Raw genomic sequence first — 6,373 nt, 5'->3', positions numbered from 1 at the left:
CCTTTTCTTTCTCCCCCCCCCCTCTCCCTCTCTCTCTCTCTCTCTCTCTCTCTCTCTCTCTCTCTCTCTCTCTCTCTCAAAAGGGCTATTTTAGGGGCTGGGGATTTAGCTCGGTGGTTTTGCCACCTGCCTCACAAGCGCAAGATCCCGAGTTTGACCCCTGGTACCAAAAGAAAAAAACAGAGAGGGGCCTGTTAGAAACCAGTGATTCCACCCACCAGGAGGATCGCTGTGAGTCCAAGGCCAGCCTGGGCTACACAGTGAGTTCAAGGTCGGCCTGACTACATAGCGAGACCCTGTCTCAAAAATATTAATTAATTAAACTAAAAAGGGGTATCTTGAAGACAAAGAACTTCATTATGATGATCTGAGGGCCACTGAAGAAATTACTGTCCTTATGAAATTCTTTTTTTAAGAGCTTCTTTTCATGGTTTTTAATCCCTCTTGATAAAAATAAATCAGACTTTCATAGTTTGTGTGTGCTGATTATCAAAAGGCTTGCTCTTTGTAATGCCCTTTGGGGCCGGGGATTTAGCGCACTGGTTCCACCACCTGCCTTGCAAACACAAGGTCCTGAGTTCGATCGCCAGTACTGCAAAAAATCTTGCCCCCCCATGTACTAAATATGCACAAACCATTCCGCCAGTCTGTCCCTTCCCAGCTTTACTGTGAATTGCTGCAGCATTGATTGCCATCTTCACTTAGCCACTGGTCAAAATCTTCACAAAAAGTTTTGGTAAGTTTAGCTGTGGTGGGTTGTGGCCTTCAGAAGGATGCAGTGCAGCTCTGCAGTTAAATGTGGCGCTGTCATGATGACTTTCAGATCACAGATAGATTATATATCTTGTAACGGTTTTTTGTTTGCTTGTTTTGTTTTGAGACAAGGTCTCATGATGTAGTTGAGTCTGACCTGGAACTCACTATGTAGCCCAGGCTGGTCTCGGATTCACAGCGATCCTCCTGCCTCAGCCTCCTGAGTGCTGGGATTACAGGCATGCTCCACCATGCCCGGCTATCTTGTAATGTTTTTTATCTGTGAATCAAAAAGCTTTACTACAGAGAGCCATGCCTGCTCCCGACCCAGCCGCCATCGCTCAAGCACCGGGAAGGTAGCCGCGCGGGCGCCCCTGAACCCCCATAAGCACCCCCTCCGCACACTGTCAGACCTCCTGACTGTGCCAGTCTTTGGACCCACTCTGCAGAGGCAGAGGTGGTCATCAAGGGTATTTTTTGGAGTTTCCAACTTTGAACATCTTTAAAGAAAGGGCATGGGAAACCTGTAATAGAACGTTGCAGAGTTCAACCATTCAGAAGGATGGGGAACTCAATCTGGGCCTTGCAGCCCAAGGTCAGTCAGCATCATGGGGTTCAGCCATCAGCTAACTGAGATCAGGGGTCTAGCGTCCTCGCTCTGTCTGAGCCATTAAATGGTAAATACACTATATTGAAATTTTGTTCACGGCAGACATGTTCTGGACTGCTTCTTGATTTCAATTTAATTCAAATGATTTAAGGGTGATAGACTAGTGACTACCACAGGTGGTCAGTGTCCAAGTTGTGCTTGATCTCAATGCGCTGCTGATTGTATCAGTTGGGATAAAGCATTGCGGTTGAATTGATGAGCTGTTTTCTCTGATGTTATGAAGATGAGAACGTCTGTGGGTCGTTAGAGACACAGAAGCTAGGGCACAACCATATCAGGAAGATTTGGGGGATAACCCAGAGATTAAACCAAGGAAAGTCTGACAACAAAAATTAAAATGAGAAAACACTTAAGCAAGACACAGGACAGACTTCCAGTTCACCAATGGCAAACAGTAGGGCAAATGAGGATGAAAAGGCTGATAGTGAACCACCAGGACACCCTGAACTTAAAGCACAGGAAGTAACAAAACAGATCAATCAGGCTTTACAAAACTTCAAAACAGAAATAATTTCCCAGATAACCATAGAGATAGTGAGCAAAATGGAAGTCATGATTCGAGACTCTAGAGCAGAAACTGACACAAAAATAGATGAGCTCAGGACCATGATAGAAGCCATGAAGGCCCAGCAAAAGAAAGAAATGGAAACAATAAACACCCAACATAGGAAAGAAATGGAATCCATAAAACAGATTCAAACAGATATCCAGGAGATTAAACACTCCATTGAAAGTGTACGCAACAGAATAAAAGAATGCGAAGATAGATTCTCAGATATAGAAGATAAGATTGCAGTCAGTGACCATGAAAAGAGAGGTCTCTTAAAAACAGTAAGGGATCATGAGAAATCAATCCAACAACTCCTAGATGATGCAAAGAAGAATCACATAAGACTGATAGGAATACATGAAGTAGCAGGAGAAAATACAAATGACTTTAAAAAGCTGTTCGCAGAATTAATGACAGAAAACTTCCCAAACAGAGGGGAAGAATTTGACATTCAGATAACTGAGGCATATAGGACCCCAACTAGCTACAATCAAAAAAAATCTACACCTAGACATATAATAATCAAGATCCCAGAAACCCAACAGAAGAACAAAATACTACAAGCAGTAAGAGAAAAGAAACAAATCACATGCAAAGGAAAGCCCATCAGAATCACAGCAGACTTTTCAACACAAACCCTTGGGGCAAGGAGAGCCTGGAATGAGATATTTCAAGTACTAAAAGAGAACAACCTCCAACCTAGACTGATGTATCCAGCAAAACTCTCTTTCAAAATGGATGGGGAAATAAGACACTTCCACGACAAAGAACACCTGAGAAACTACATGAATACCAAACCAGCACTACAAGCAATTCTAAACAAGATCCTAGAAAAAGACAATGAAGGCAACAACACCATGAGGCCCAACAGAGCAAATCAAATAGGCAAGGCAAGAAATTAAAAGGAGAAGGTGAAAAAGTAAAAAGAGTCAACAAAAGGCCAATAACATGTCAATAATAAGTCAGTACATATCAGTTATAACCAGCAATGTCAATGGCCTCAACTCACCAATCAAGAGAAATAGACTGGCAAAATGGAATAAGAAGCAAAATCCAACAATATGTTGTATACAAGAAACACACCTAGTGCAAAAAGAAGCCCAGAGTTTGAAAGTGAAAAGATAGAAAACAATTCTCCACGTGACAGGAGCCCAGAAAAAAGCAGGGGTAGCAATCTTATTGGCAGACAAAGTAAATTTCAAACCAAAACTGATTCTAGTATTATTGATGTAGGACGGTACTGTATCATACCTCTATGAATATAAAATATCTAGTACCTGCTTTATGATACATAGTAGGGACCGTGCTTTATCAGAGCTACATTTAATGATATTACTCTGGAATGTTCTCTTTCCAGATGATGAGTAAGATGCTAATAAAAAAAAAATGGTGCCAGGTACCACAACAACAACAGAACTTTGCTGTTTTCTGGATAGTATTCTTTTCTTTGTTTTTGTTTTTTTTTAATGAAATGTGCTGAATATCTGTATATTTTGGGAAACTTTAACGGTGCTGCCAACTTTGGAAAAAGTCATCCCAATTTACTGTGTTAACTGGGCATTGTACAGAAATGGACAGCCATATTGGCGTAGAAATGTTAATTTTTTATTTTTATTTTTTTTCCATGTATACAGTGGTAACACATCGTACTAAATATGTAAGGTCATATCTACGTGGGTTTGATTACAGAAACTAATAAAGTATTCTCTAAATAATGAAAAAAAAGAATAAGATAAGACTATAAGAGCAAAAAGCAATTTAAATATGTTGAGGGACCATTTTCATCTCCAGAATTAAGAATTATTTTAATGTTACATCATTGCCTTTTCTCTTTTACTTTCCTTTTAGTTTTATTTTAGGATTCCCTATTTTTAATGTTCATACAGAGATTTCTTTAACTGAAATACTGAATAGTTTCTTTGGTGTGAAAAACTATATAATAGTACACAGGATCCTAATGAGATAATTAATAACGTGAAATAGGAAGTAAAGGGCTAAAGGTGTAGGGAAAGTGGGAAGGGTGGGGAAAAGGTAATAAGGGAGAGGAAAAAAATATGAGAAACTGAAAAAATGGAAATAAAGTGTTTGTAAATGGGGAGGGGAGGAGGGCGTGAAGGGAGGGCAGGGACAAGGGGAAAAATGAGAATCAAGACCTCTTATGTAAAGGTACAGAATCCCAATGATGAATGTAACTGTATTGTATACCTAGATTGTACCAATAACCTCAATAAAAAGAAAAAAAAAAAGCTTTACTACAGGGCTGGGATTTAGCTCAGTGGCACTGTGCCTGCCTTACAACAAGAGCAAGGTCCCCTGCTACCCCCGCCCCTATATATATATATATATATATATATATATATATATATATTCGTATGTATACTCTTGCATGCATGTATATATGTACACACATACCGGACAGTACATACACAAGATTATAGCTATGAGAACAGACACAGAAGTGAGTAATCTCAAGCAGTGTTGCACGCATGGCTTGCCGTGTCCCCAGGGGCTAACAGGCACAGTCCCAGTGTGGCCGTGGTGAGAGGCAGGGAGGGCCTCCAAGAGCTGCCTGGGTCTTTAGAGGCTTGGACTCAGAAGAACCTGGTTAGCTCTTGTGTGAGAAGGTCAGCGTCACAGGGGCCGCCCCGCACACCTGGCCCCCTCTGCACGCGGCCGTCACCCTTAGCTCCTCACTGCCCTTGTGCGGCCAGGAGGCCCTCGACAGAGGCTGAACCTAAGCAGCCACCACTCTCAGCCTTCCAGACTCCAAACTGTGAGCTAAACAAAGCTTTCTGTATGAAGTCCCCACGGCTGCAGATTTGACTCAGTGGTGCCTCCATCCGCCCCGCCTCGCGAGTGCAAGGACCTGAATTTGATTCCCGGTACTCCCCAAAAATAAAAAATAAGAATAGCACTGCATGAAGTTCCCCAGACTTGGGCAGCTGGCTGTAGTAACAGAAAATAAACTAAAACCACAAGCACCATATAGGGAGGGTGAGCAGAGGCGTAGGCTAAGCTGCCCAGGCAGGCCTTGAACTTGCAATCCTCCTGCCTCAGCCTCCCAAAGTGCTGGGATCGTGGTACGCCTCACCGTGCCTGGCACGGCCCTTTCCTTCCAAGCCTGGTGCTCCTTACAGAGTATGCCAGTGGGATTCCTGGACAGACCCCACCCCAATCCAGCACAGCAGGGGCTCGTGGCTGGAAGACAAGGGACTTGGGTAAATTGGTCCCAAGTTCCCAAGTAAATGCTGAGTGTGGCAGTGAGGGCCTGTTGGTGCCCTATGTCTGCCATCCCCAGGGCACATGACAATGCAGAGCCAGCACTAGGCACAGAATCTGCTGGGGTGTTGGTATCAGGCTCCAGCCTCTGAACCAGGAGCAGAGAATTTCTGCTGTTTATGAGTTGCCCCGTCCAGGATACACTGAGAGATGGGAGAAGCAGTACGTGGATCCGAGCCTGGCTTGTGGGCCATCTGTTCCCGGCCTCTCCCGCTCCAGCACCGAGTCACCCAGGACCCTTGGGCCTCATCTGAGGCTCCAGGCTGGCGAGGCAGCCCCGTCTGGAGTCACACGGGAGAGGTGCTGGGGTGGCCCCTGCTGTCCCCCTGTGCACCCTGCATGGCCAGTGTCCAGAGGGGGAGTGGCCAGGAGCAGGGACGCCAAGCCACGGCCTGGGTTGGTCCTCCAGGCTGTGTGGCCTTGGGCATCACTTGCGGTCTCTGTGCCTTCACTGGCTATGGAAACTGGGCTGACACCCCAGGTCGGCTGTCAGGTGAAAGCTGTTGTGTCCACCTTGGCTCCTCTGCAGAGGAGCTCTGTCCTCACGGAGGCAGACGGAAGAGGCAGAGGGACAGACTCCCTCTGTCCAGGGTACCGATCCCAGTCACCAGGGAGGACTCTCCGAGGGCCACCTCTCGACAGTGTCCTACTGGTAATAGCTGGAGGGGACACATTCAGGCACCAGCAGGGCTAACCGGTCCCCAGGAAGATGCTGGAGTCAGAATGCCAGGCCCCTCCCGGAGGACTGAGGGAGCTTGAGGTCCTTGGGGGATCTAAGATGGCGGTGTCCCTCCACCACAGGACATCAGCTCGCAGGGCCCACTACGGGGAGGGCGGCCAAGGGCAATGCTGTCCTGGTCAAGGACAGCAGAGCCCGGGGAGGCTCGGACTGGGCCCAGGGCACTGTCCTTCCAGAAGCAGGAGCCACCAGCCCTGCTCATATCTGGACTTCCACCTCCAGAGCTGGGCGAGGACCGTTCTGCTCTTTAACCCGGCCCAGGGAACTCAGCCGGTGTCACAGTGGGCAGAGGCCCCCGGGAAGCACGGAGGCCCTGCTGCCGCTGTACAGGGCGTGGCTGCCCAGGACAGTTATCCAACCTGAGCTGTGGGAGGGGCATAGG

The sequence above is a fragment of the Fukomys damarensis genome, unplaced genomic scaffold (genome assembly GCF_012274545.1).
Source record: "Fukomys damarensis isolate Sample0158 unplaced genomic scaffold, DMR_v1.0_HiC HiC_scaffold_19, whole genome shotgun sequence".
In the NCBI taxonomy this organism is placed as follows: Eukaryota; Metazoa; Chordata; class Mammalia; order Rodentia; family Bathyergidae; genus Fukomys; species Fukomys damarensis.
This window is presented reverse-complemented; position numbering follows the sequence as displayed.